Genomic DNA, 13370 nt, shown 5'->3' with positions numbered 1-13370 from the left:
ATAGAATGTTGCAGGTAGCTCTTAGGTTTCAGGTATTTTTTAATTGGACTAGAGTAGTGCCCAATCGGTTTCAAAATCTACTTTCATTGTTACCAGAGGTTCAAAGACTCTCAGAATTACGAGGGCAAATTTATATGCTTCAAAATGTATATCAAGCTGAAAATAATGCCTTTCATACAGCTTGCAGTGTCTACTTTATGTACTAAGTATGATGTATTGTGCTTTGTGACTAAAACTGTACAACTCCATCATATTATTCTTATGGGAATGTTATTGCTTGTATTGTTATTAGTTAGTTTAGGATTATGTTGTTGTTGTTGTAAAAGACGTGATAATAATAATACCTTTCATGTTCACGCATTGTCATTACTTCCAATTAAAACACCTAAGGTTGAAGCATCTGACCTATAATCTGAAATCCATGGCTTAATGCAAATAGAGGTTGGAAAATATTTGTTGTACTAGAAGTACAAACGGGGTGTGGAAGTAGAGAAAGAACAGACAGGGATTTGTAGGGGATCTTAATGCAAGACAGTCTCTGTTAGCAAGAGTCAGGCTAGCTGTAACCCTAATAATGTGAGATTTGTAGAATCGAGGATTGCATGAGGCGAGTGGGAAAGAACTGTGTGAGAAATTGTTGTGACCTTGTGTTGATATAAGGAATATAGACTGGTGTCTAAATAGAAGTGAGAAAAATAAGATATCAGGATGGCCTATGTATAAACAAAATGCAACTGTTGCTTATTATTGTATATAACAAAAAGTATAAATGCTGCTGTAATTGTTTACCTGTAGAGACACCTGCCTAGGATGGGGAAACCCTGTCTCCTAGGGCACTCCCTCCCTCTTTGCACTTGCTTGAGAAAAGATAAAGTATTTGATTTTGCTGCATCCAAGCGAAAAGTGAGAACTGAGTTTTTCTCTGGCACACAGATCAAGCATCTAACACAGATTTCTTTTAACAACTATATGCTATTCTTCTTTTATATTACTCTACTCTAACTAGATTCAACAAAAGTACTTCCAGGCATTGCTAAGCAAAAGCTGGCCTGTGAGCCAGTGGCAGGCCCCACTCACAGAAGTTGGCAAGAAGAGGGCTGCTAGAAGCAGGTGCATCCACACTTAAGTGGTAATAAGAGGAACTTGTGCCAAGATAGCATCGGAACACTCCAGAGAGATAACAAGAAACAGACAGGTGCATCTTAAAGACTGGGTCAAAAGGAATATCATGATGGATAGGTCTGTTTGAAACAACATGATCAAAGGAGGAGACAGCACCCTAATGAGTCAAGGGGCTGTACTTCAATACACCAGTAGGGATGAGCACTCTTTCCTGTAACTGTATAAAAGTAGGTCCCAGCGTGGGCAGTGGAAAGTCCCACCACTGACTGAGCCGGTCCACGGCCAGGGGGCACAAATTTGTAGTACGTCTTGTAGAGTTTACAGGAAACTATTAGTGTGCTTCATTTGATGACAAACCTGGCTTGGGTTCCTTTGTACCTTACTAGAGTCTGTGGTCTTTGGGTGTTCTCCTGGGGGGGGAGGGGGTGCTGTGTCAACTATCTGCGCAGAGCTGGGGCAGCACACAGCGGGAACACGCACGCAGGCGACTGTTATCATCATTGAACAAGAGCAGAGCACCACACCGGTAGCTACTGACCACAACAGGTTAATGTTGATGGACTGTAGGGCATTTAAGGGCTGGGGATAAATGTGGTTATGGGAGGAGGGCTACTTCCCGTTTATATAGAAGAGAAACAATTTTCATTGGGGGTGGGGGGTAGGGAACACTAGTGTTGGAATGAGGAACATTCTCTAGTCTAAGGAGACAGTTTTTGGGGACCTGAGTTTTTCTCACAAGCTCATGCTGGGGAGGAGGGGGGATTTCTGTAACTGTTCCTTCAAAGGCTTTGGGGGGTGGGGAAAGAGGACAGTTCAGCGTTGTCCATTTTACTGCCCATTTGGAATGAGTTTGGGTTAGGGAAAGCGAGACAGCTACTACTACAGTAGATCTGAGTGGTTGCTCCATTCCAGGAGGGGCATGTGTGGGAGGCAGTCATTTACAGAGCACAGTTTGTATGTGTGTGAGGGCTGCAGCTATTAGAAACTTTGTGCATTGGGGTGCAGCACCAGCCATCTTGTTTCTGAAGTAAATGTTAATAGCAACACTCAAATGGTATCCTGCTGTCCTCCAATAACGATCTGTGATGAGTCCATAACATTTTATGTTTAATAAAAAATATGGTGTGTTTTGTTAGTCTTTGGAAACAGGAAGTAGTTTAATTCCCTGCTGTAGCAGTCTGCTTTGCAGATGGTGTGATTTATTTTTCACCAATATAATTCTTCCTGCAACAAGATGTGTTCAGTGTCTTCTTGATCACATTCCCTCAGTGAAAACATGTCCCATGCAGGGTTGACACCATGCTTGGGGACCTCAGCGATATGTTGTCAATAGCATTCTAAATGGAAAAAAGGGGGTGAGTCAGGAATACTGTCCCCTCCAGCAACAAAGGGTGTGTCATCAATAGTACTTTTCTTGGAAATGAGGTGTGACATGATGACTGTCATCTCTGGGAACAGCCAGGGCCGGTGCTACCATTTAGGCGACCTAGGCAATGGCCTAGGGTGCCAGAATTTTTTGGGGGTGCTATTTTGGTGGGGGGCGAGGGGGAGGTGGCACGTGGGTCCGGTGGACCTACTGCAGTCATGCCGGCAGACGGTCTGCTGCTGGAAAGACTCCGGTGGAGCTGCCGCAGTCATTTCGGTGGATGGTGCGGTGGTCTAAAGGCTCAGGCGGACCTACCGCAGTCATGCCGGCGGCAGGTCCACTGGAGCCTTTAGACCAGTGGAACTGCCCACCAGCATCACTGCTGCAGCTCCACCGGAGCCTTTCCAGCAGTGGACTGTCCGCTGGCATGACTGCGGTAGGTCCACTGGACCCACGGGGGGGTGGCGAAATGGCCGTCTGCCTAGGGTGTCAGAAACCCTGGCGCCGCTCCTAGGAACAATGGGTGACCCCCAGATACAAATACTGTGGCCCCCAGAAAGATCTGTGTCACAAATACTGTCCCATTCAGAAACAAGGGGTGTTAGGAATAGTACTCCTCCTGGAAGTGAGGTGTGATAATCGAATACTAACCCCTCTGGAACCAAGTTGTGTGACATGAATACTGGCCCCGCCTCTCTCCTGAAAAAAGTGGGGGGGTGTCATGCATACTGACCCTGCAGAAACAAGAAACCCAAATACTTTCCCCACTGGAACCTAGTGGCGTGTTCTGAATAATGTCCCCTCCAGAGAGAAGCGGTGTGTTCTGAATACAGTCCCCTTGGGGAACAAAAGGTGTGTCTCAACTAGCCGGAGCCACCCAGCAAACCGCAGGGAAGGAGACCTGCTTGCTCGGGGTTCCGGGACCGAGAGAGCAAACCGGGAAAGGAGACCAGCTTCGCCGCGGTTTGCTCTCGCATTCCCGGAGCCACCCAGCAAACCGCAGGGAAGGAGACCTGCTTGCTCGGGGTTCCGGGACCGAGAGAGCAAACCGGGAACGCCGCGGTTTGCTCTCTCGGTCCCGGAGCCAGCCAGCAAACCGCAGGGAAGGAGACCTGCTTGCTCGGGGTTCCGGGACCGAGAGAGCAAACCGCGGCGAAGCTGGTTTCCTTTCCCGGTTTGCTCTCGCATTCCCGGAACCCCCCTTGAAGCCGCCCAACAGCGCTGCAGTGTGGCCACATCTAACACCACTTGCAGCGCTGGTTGCTGTAAGTGTGGCCACTCTGCAGCGCTGGCCCTATACAGCTGTACTAATACAGCTGTAACAACCAGCGCTGCAAAATTTTAGATGTAGACATGGCCCTAGTGTTTCTTCTGGAAAGAAGGGGTGTGTCATCAACAGTACTCCATGTGTTATGAGTACTCTGCTCTCTGGCTGTAAGGGCTAGAGTCTGCTCTGGAAACAACATGTAACCACTGGATACTGTCCCCTCCAGAATCAATGGGGGAGTCATGAATTGTCCTTTTATAAACAAAGGGTGTGTTGGGAATTGTAGTCTCCAGGGAAACAAGAGGTGTAGTCTGAATACTGTCCCCTCCAGAAACAAAGGGTGTGTCTTGAAATGCAGTCTCCCCAGAAACAAGGTGTACCCTGAATACCGTCCCGTCCAGAAAGAAAGGGTGTGTCGTGAATTGCAGTCCCCCAGAAACAAGAGGTGTATCCTGAATACTGTCCCGTCCAGAAAGAAAGGGTGTGTCGTGAATTGCAGTCCCCCAGAAACAAGAGGTGTATCCTGAATACTGTCCCGTCCAGAAAGAAAGGGTGTGTCGTGAATTGCAGTCCCCCAGAAACAAGAGGTGTATCCTGAATACTGTCCCGTCCAGAAACAAAGGATGTCTCTTGAATTGCAGTCCCCCAGAAACAAGAGGTGTATCCTGAATACTGTCCCGTCCAGAAACAAAGGGTGTGTCGTGATTTGCAGTCCCCCAGAAACAGAGGGTGTGCTGTGAATTGCAGTCCCCCAGAAACAAGAGTTGTATTCTGAATAGTGTCCCCTCCAGAAACAAAGGATGAACCGTGAATTGCAGTCCCCCAGAAACGAGAGGTGTATCCTGAATACTGCCACCCCCAGAAACAAGGGGGTGTCGTCAATAATAGTCCTCCTGGAAACAAGAGCTGTGTTCAGAATACTGTCTCCTACAGAAACAAGGGGTGTGTCACAAATTCTGTCCCCGTAAATAAACAAGGGATGTTTTAGCTATCATACTTCTCCTCGAAACAAGTGGTGTGTCATGAATATTGTCCTCACCAGGATCTGAATATTGTTCCCTTTGGGGAGGAGAAGTGTGTCTGAAATAGTATGCTCTCCAGAAAGAAGGTGTGACCCATTAATAGTAGTCCTCCTGAGAAGAAGAAGTGTGTCCTGCACACTGTCCTTTCTGGGAACAGGAGATGTCTTATGAGTACCCTACCCTTTGGAAACAAGGGGTTCCCCCTGAATATGGTGCCCTGCAGAAACAAGGGGTGTGACATCGTTAGTTGTCTTCCTAGGAACAAGAAGTGAGTCCTGAATACTGTCCCTTCTGGGAACATGAAATGTGTTATGAGTACCCTGTCCTGTGGAAACAAAAGGTGTCCCTGAATACTGTCCATTGCAGCAATAAGGGCTGTCTCGAGAATTGTAGTCCTCCTGGAAACCAAGGGTATGTCATGAATGGTGGATCCCCCCCCCCGAAACAAGAGGTGTGTTTTGAATACTGTACCCATCGAAGACAAGAGCTGTGTCATTAATAGTACGTCTTCTGGGAACAAGAAGTGAGTCCTGAATGCTGTCCCCTGTGGAAACAAGAGATGTGTCACATATTCTGTCCCCACTGGAAACAAGAGGTGTGACATGAATAATGTCATTGCAGAAACAAGATGTCTGTCATCAATATCACTTGTACCAGGAACAAGAGGTGTGTCCTCAATAGTGTCCCCTCTGAAAACAACAGTTGTGTCCTGAATACTAACCCTACATACATGAGAAGTGTGTCATCAATAGTATTCCTCCTGGGAACATGAGGTGTGTCCTGAATCCTGTTCTGTTGAGAATCAGGGGTGTTTCTTGCCCTTATGGCTTGTAGAAAGTGATATTAAAAGCAATGGGGCAGGGCTCCCTGGTGCCCTCTGTATCAGTGCCCCTGTGCTTGGAGCAGCCCCATGCCAAGCTGGTCCTGGCAATCTCTTGTCTGCTGTGCAGAGGGCAGGGGCTGATGTTGGGGTGTGTGTGGGTGTGTGTGTGTGCGACAGGCATCTGTGATGTTGCATCTGAGTTATGAGTGGGAGATGCTGAGTGCTGCTGATGGACTCAAGAAGCCTTCTGATTAGTGAAGTCTGCTTAAAGTGAGAGTGTGCTGTTGCTCTCATTCCCAAACACACACAGCCTCTCTCTCTCTCTCTCTCATACATGCTTGGACTGTTGTTATTACTTCTGTTGAAAGAATAAAATTGCAGAGACTATATGTGTATGGTGCATTTCAAGGATTACAGTACTCTTAGTTTATTTGTTTCTGTGGTCTGTGCATTTCATAATTTTATTAGTCAAAGAATTAAAGTTAAGGTAAAAGTGAGTTCTAAAATGCCTAACCTGACCATGGCTGGCATAATTGTCATTCATTATTTAAAACACCAATGATAGAGCACAATATGATGATAAAAGTCAGGCAATCAAATAATAGTATCGTGCTAGAACAGTATACAGTATCCTGCTAGAATAGTATCCCTCTACTCACAACTTTAGACACTGAAACTGAAGGTTGCTTATTTTCAATTTGTATTTTTAGTGATATCTGCAAAAGACCTTAAGACTTGTATGAAAATAAATGTAGTTCCATGTATGATACTAATAGCCATGATGGAATCAAATGTTAGTGAGTCATGTATGTGAATTTGCCTGGTAAGCATAAATGCAAAAATATTTAGAGAAATTCATTTCCTTTCTTAATAAAAGAGAAAACAACACATTAATAATGTTTTTTTTAGTGAATTGTTTTTCACTGTGCCAAAGAGTATTTCCTTAATTTTGACTAGATAATGGCAGTAATGCAGAGTGTGTGTTAAGTGGATTTTAAGCAGAGTTTATTTATTTTCTCAATTTGTATATATCTGTACTAAAGCTAGTGTACAAAATATCAAACTTGTGTTTCTGATATCTGTGTTAAAGCTCCAGAACTGACACTCTGAGGCTTGGGAGTGGGAATGTTTTGTTGTATTATCTCCTGATTGGTGTAAACTTACATAGATACAAACTCCAATTAAAGCCACATTTTCAGTTTGTTTATTTTTTTCAAATAAAGAATAAAGATTTAACTGGCAGGAGTACTGTATTTAAGTTATTATGTGGAAGAAACCTGGAGTTTTCAGGTGCTCAACTGGCCCCTGGAATCATTATTAAAATTGCTTCCATGCCCCAATATGAAATGTTGCCTCTGGTGAGCCAAGAGTGGCCAGAGGGCTGTGGGCTCTGGCAAGTTCCAGCCCCCTGTTTGACAGCATGAAGTTGGCCTTGAGCTGCACGATGAGTGCCAGGCAGCACAAGCTGCAGCAGCAGTGGAGGCGTAAGGGTGGCAATATGCTATGCCACCCTTATGTCTGTGATGCTGCTGAGGGTGGTGGCATTGCCTTAAGACAGAGATGGACAAAATATGGCCTGCAGCCCATATTTGGCCTGTGGACCCCTCCTGTCCAGCCGCTGAGCTCCTGGCCTGGGAGACTGGCCCCTGGCCCCTCCCCTGCTGTCCGTCTTCCTCTGCAGCCTCAGCTCACCCTGCTGGAGGTGCAGTGCTGTGGGTGGTGAGCAGGGCCAGCTTTAGGAAGCGTGGGGCCCGATTTGAATACCTGGTGGTGGTCTGGGTGTTCGGTGGCACTTTGGTGGCGGGCCCTTCACTTGCTCCTGGTCATCTGTGGCACTGAAGGATCCATCACTGAAATGCTGCTGAAGACCAGTAGTGAGTGCAGGAGCTGCCACTGAAATGCTGCAAAAGACCCGACCCACTGTTGGGTGAGTAAGAAAATTAAAAAGGTACCTAAGTTAGGTGCTCTTCCTTAGGGCATGGGGCCCTCTTAGGTGTGGGTCCCGATTTGGGGGAATTGAGATACCTGTTGCAGCAACTGCCAAGTGCACCTACCATGGAGTCCCATCCTCCCTTCAGGTAGCATTTTCTTTTTAGGAACCTGAAATATGGTAATTATAGTGTTACGTGTTGGTAGAGTTTGAGTTTTCTATAGGTTTGCATTGTAAGAAGGAAGGTTGATTAATACATCAAGAGGAACGGTGCTTGCTGCTGTCAAGCTAGAAATGAACTAAAGAGTTTGTATGTTACCTGAGTCTATATTTATAGCTGCCTTTGGCTTCTAAGGCATGCTGGGAAATGGAGGGGTGGAGCTTAGGTACTATATAAGCTGGGGTCTTGTCACGTGAAGCCATTCACCTTTGTGTGGGTCCAAAGAGATGTGTATAGGTGCTTTTATGGGTGTTTATAGTCATGGTGAGTATTGATATAGGGAAATGATGACATATATTTGTGGTTAATGTACTGTTTTCTTGGCCTTATTTCTGTGTAATGTGTTTTTCTTTCATTTCAGGTTGTTCATAGTGTGTTTGATTTATGTGTTATCATTTGTATTTTCATTGGGAAGGAAGACTTTGGGGCTTGTTTCTGATAGAGCATCTGTTAAACACCCGTATGTAGTACCAGTAGCACATCTGTGATGTTGGACTGCTGTAGAAGCATTGCAGTGTTCTGTCTGGGTTAGGTGGGGACTAGTCTGAGGAAACCGTAATATTTAGTAAGAGTTTTGTCTCTTAATCTTCTGTATTTTCTCATAAGCTTTCTTTATATTTGCAGCTGTGTCCAGATCTGGTACCAAATTGCATTGTGACATGAAAGGTTGTGAATATTTTTATTTTTGACTGTCATCCTGGTGCTGTATGTTTGTGAGTGATTTCAATGTATGGGAATGAAGGCCTGTCTAACGAGGCAAAGGGGATGTTGAGAGGGACAGCTCCTGTTCAATTTCCAAAGATCAGTATATGCCAAAGGGTTTGATGGTCAGAAGCATTTGTGGTGATGAAGCTCTTTCATTACTTATGGGAGTTCTCTGAAGTCTGTGCATTCTTAACGGACCTGTGAATGGTGGGTGGGTGCTTGTTGTATGGAGACTGATCGCTGGCAGTGTGACCTGTCTGTAACTAGAAATGCTCCATTCTCAATTCCTCTTTTTTACATAGCAGTGGGTTTGCATGACAGGTCACCGCTTCATCATTGTGTTCTCCTCTACATGGGTGTGGTTTTCTGAGGAGGATGTGAGCATCCTAGTTAGCGATGGGCCCCTGTACTGTATGGAAAGGGGGAGGGCCATGAGAGTGTAGAAGTGTAGCTATTTTCTATGTGGATGACTGTTTGTGGTGGGGTTCTCTGAGGGGTGGGGTGTAAAGTGTAGTAGGTGTTCCTTCTCAAGGAAGCAGTATGTAGGTGAGGTCATCACCTTTTGTATTGTGCTGTTAGGAGCTTTATGAGGAGAGTTTATAACTGAGGTTTGCAGTCAAACTTTGTTTTTATTTGCAGATGTGTCAAGACTACTTGGTACCGTATCTGATTCCATGGAGGGTGGTGACTACGTCTCTTTGACAGTCACAACTTCGCTGTATGGCTGTTGATGTATGGGAGCGAAGGCCTGTGGAGAAAGCAAAAGACTTTCTTGAAAGTAGGAGCGGCTGTCAAAGCTAAGTATCTGCTTAAGGGTTTGATGGTCAGAAGTGTTTGTGCTGTTGAGGATCTTTGTTTAGGGATGGGAGTCCTCTACACTCTGCCCATTTTTAATGGGTGCATGAGGGAGCTCAGTGCATGGAAGGAGGGTGCATGTTCTGTGGAGGAAAGTTGATTGCTGGGAGAGTGACTTGTCTGTAACTAGAGATGCTCCGTTCTCAGTTCTTCTTTCTTACACAGCATTGGGTTTGCATGACAGGTCACCACTTCATCTTTGTCCATCTTCTACATGGTTGTGGTTTTCCGAGGAGGATGTGAGCATCCTAGTTAGCGACGGTCCCCTGTCATGGTGGGATGTGGGGAGGGCCAGCAATATGTGGATGAGAATATCTAGGGTGGGTGGGTGCTTCCCTGAGTGGGGTGTAATAGTAGATATTCCTTCTCTTCAGGAAGCAGTATGGAGGTGAGGTCATCTTTCATACTGTGTAGTAGAGTGCTTTGTCAGTTGGTTTTTCAGTTAAGCTTTGTTTGTGTTTGCAGATGCATGCAGATCTGGTACCTTGTCGTGTCATTCTGTGGAAGGTTATGACTACGTCCCTTTGGCTGTCACTGCATTGCCGTACAGATGTTGACGTATGGGAGCGAAGGCCTGTGTAGAACGGAAAAGAAGATCTTGAGAGTGGGAGCGACTGTCGAAGTTAAGTATTTGCCGAAGGGGTTGATGGTCAGAAGTGTTTGAGCTGTTGAGGCTTCTTGTTTATGGATGGGAGTTGTCTAAACTGCGTGTGTTCTTAATGGGCAGGTAAGGGGTGAGTGGGAGCTTGTTGTATGGAGGGAGTGTGCTTTTTCCATGGAGGAAGGTTGATTGCTGGGAGAGTGACCTGTCTGTAACTAGAGATGCTCAGTTCTTCTTTCTCACATGGCACTGGGTTTGCATGGCAGGTCACCCCGTCATCCTTTATATGTCTTCTAAATGGTTGTGGTTTTCCGAGGAGGATGTGAGCATCCTAGTTAGCGATGGGCCCCTGTTGTGGTGGGACATAGGGAGGGCCAGTAATGTGTGGACTGGTGTGTCTGGGGTGGGTGGGTGTAATGTGTAGTGATGTAGGTTTGCAGTTGAGCTTTGTTTGTATTTGCAGATGCATGCAGATCTGGTACCATGTCGTGTCATTCTGTGGAAGGTTATGACTACGTCCCTTTGGCTGTCACTGCATTGCCGTACAGATGTTGACGTATGGGAGCGAAGACCTGTGTAGAACAGAAAAGAAGATCTTGAGAGTGGGAGCGACTGTCGAAGTTAAGTATTTGCCGAAGGGGTTGATGGTCAGAAGTGTTTGAGCTGTTGAGGCTTCTTGTTTATGGATGGGAGTTGTCTAAACTGCGTGTGTTCTTAATGGGCAGGTAAGGGGTGAGTGGGAGCTTGTTGTATGGAGGGAGTGTGCTTTTTCCATGGAGGAAGGTCGATTGCTGGGAGAGTGACCCGTCTGTAACTAGAGATGCTCTGTTCTCAGTTCTTCTTTCTCACATGGCACTGGGTTTGCATGGCAGGTCACCCCTTCATCCTTTATATGTCTTCTAAATGGTTGTGGTTTTCCGAGGAGGATGTGAGCATCCTAGTTAGCGATGGGCCCCTGTTGTGGTGGGACGTAGGGAGGGCCAGTAATGCGTGGACTGGTGTGTCTGGGTGGGTGGTGTTTCTGTGTGTGTGAGGTGTAATGTGTAGTGATGTAGGTTTGCAGTTGAGCTTTGTTTGTATTTGCAGATGCATGCAGATCTGGTACCGTGTCGTGTCATTCTGTGGAAGGTTATGACTACGTCCCTTTGGCTGTCACTGCATTGCCGTACAGATGTTGACGTATGGGAGCGAAGGCCTGTGTAGAACAGAAAAGAAGATCTTGAGAGTGGGAGCGACTGTCGAAGTTAAGTATTTGCCGAAGGGGTTGATGGTCAGAAGTGTTTGAGCTGTTGAGGCTTCTTGTTTATGGATGGGAGTTGTCTAAACTGCGTGTGTTCTTAATGGGCAGGTAAGGGGTGAGTGGGAGCTTGTTGTATGGAGGGAGTGTGCTTTTTCCATGGAGGAAGGCTGATTGCTGGGAGAGTGACCCGTCTGTAACTAGAGATGCTCTGTTCTCAGTTCTTCTTTCTCACATGGCACTGGGTTTGCATGGCAGGTCACCCCTTCATCCTTTATATGTCTTCTAAATGGTTGTGGTTTTCCGAGGAGGATGTGAGCATCCTAGTTAGCGATGGGCCCCTGTTGTGGTGGGACGTAGGGAGGGCCAGTAATGCGTGGACTGGTGTGTCTGGGGTGGGTGGGTGTTTCTCTGTGTGTGTGAGGTGTAATGTGTAGTGATGTAGGTTTGCAGTTGAGCTTTGTTTGTATTTGCAGATGCATGCAGATCTGGTACTGTGTCGTGTCATTCTGTGGAAGGTTATGACTACGTCCCTTTGGCTGTCACTGCATTGCCGTACAGATGTTGACGTATGGGAGCGAAGGCCTGTGTAGAACGGAAAAGAAGATCTTGAGAGTGGGAGCGACTGTCGAAGTTAAGTATTTGCCGAAGAGGTTGATGGTCAGAAGTGTTTGAGCTGTTGAGGCTTCTTGTTTATGGACGGGAGTCGTCTAAACTGCATGTGTTCTTAATGGGCAGGTAAGGGGTGAGTGGGAGCTTGTTGTATGGAGGGAGTGTGCTTTTTCCATGGAGGAAGGCTGATTGCTGGGAGAGTGACCCGTCTGTAACTAGAGATGCTCTGTTCTCAGTTCTTCTTTCTCACATGGCACTGGGTTTGCATGGCAGGTCACCCCTTCATCCTTTATATGTCTTCTAAATGGTTGTGGTTTTCCGAGGAGGATGTGAGCATCCTAGTTAGCGACGGGCCCCTGTTGTGGTGGGACGTAGGGAGGGCCAGTAATGCGTGGACTGGTGTGTCTGGGGTGGGTGGGTGCTTCTGTGTGTGTGAGGTGTAATGTGTAGTGATGTTCCTTCTCTTCAGGAAGCAGTATGCAGTTGAGGTCCTCTTTTGTATTGTGTAGCTGGGCATTTTGTGAGTAGGTTTGCAGTTGAGCTTTGTTTGTATTTGCAGATGCATGCAGATCTGGTACTGTGTCGTGTCATTCTGTGGAAGGTTATGACTACGTCCCTTTGGCTGTCACTGCATTGCCGTACAGATGTTGATGTATGGGAGCGAAGGCCTGTGTAGAATGGAAAAGAAGATCTTGAGAGTGGGAGTGGCTGTCGAAGTTAAGTATTTGCCAAAGGGGTTGATGGTCAGAAGTGTTTGAGCTGTTGAGGCTTCTTGTTTATGGATGGGAGTCTTCTACACTCTGCCTATTTTTTATGGGCACGTGAGGGGTGGGTGGGAGCTTTTGTATGGAGGGAGTATGTTTCCCGTTAGGGGAGGTTGATTGCTGGCAGATGCTCTGTTTTCAGTTGTCCTCCATTACATGGCACTGGGTTTGCCTGACAGGTCACCGCTTCATCCTTTAACCATCTTCTACATGGTTGTGGTTTACGGAGAGGATGTGAGCATCCTAGCTAGTGATGCTGCTGTGTTGTTGAAGGAAAGTATGAGTGCCACCAGTATTTTAGAAGAGTAGCCATTTTCCTTGTGGATAGGAATGTAATGTGTAGTAGGTGTTCCCACTCAAAAAAGCAATATGCAGCTGAGGTCATCTTTCATATTGTGTAGTAGGTTTAGGGTTAGGTTTTCAGTCAATCTTTGTTTGTATTTGCAGATATGTCCTTATCTGGTATGGTGTTGCCTCATTCTGTGGTGGGTTGAGTAGTTCTTTCTTCATCTGTCATGGCATATCTGTATGTTGGTACTGAATGGATCCCAATGTATGGGAGCGAAGGCCTGTGTACAAAGGAAAAGGTGATTGGGAGTGGCTGTCAAAGTTAAGTATCTGCTGGAGGGTTCAATGGTTAAAAAGTATGTGTACTGCTGAGGTTTCTTGTTTAGGGAGCGGAGTCCTCTAAAGCATGCCTGTCTGTAATGGGTGCATGAGGCAGCTCATTGTATGGGAGTCGTAGTTTTCCCTGGAGGAAGTTGATTCCTGGGAGACTGACCTGTCTGTAACTAGAGATGCTCCATTCTCCGTTTTTCTGTCTTTCATGGCACTGGGTTTACATCA

The sequence above is a fragment of the Gopherus evgoodei genome, unplaced genomic scaffold, assembly GCF_007399415.2.
Source record: "Gopherus evgoodei ecotype Sinaloan lineage unplaced genomic scaffold, rGopEvg1_v1.p scaffold_51_arrow_ctg1, whole genome shotgun sequence".
Classification (NCBI taxonomy): Eukaryota; Metazoa; Chordata; order Testudines; family Testudinidae; genus Gopherus; species Gopherus evgoodei.
The sequence above is the reverse complement of the archived record's forward strand: the minus strand, read 5'-3'. Positions refer to the sequence as shown.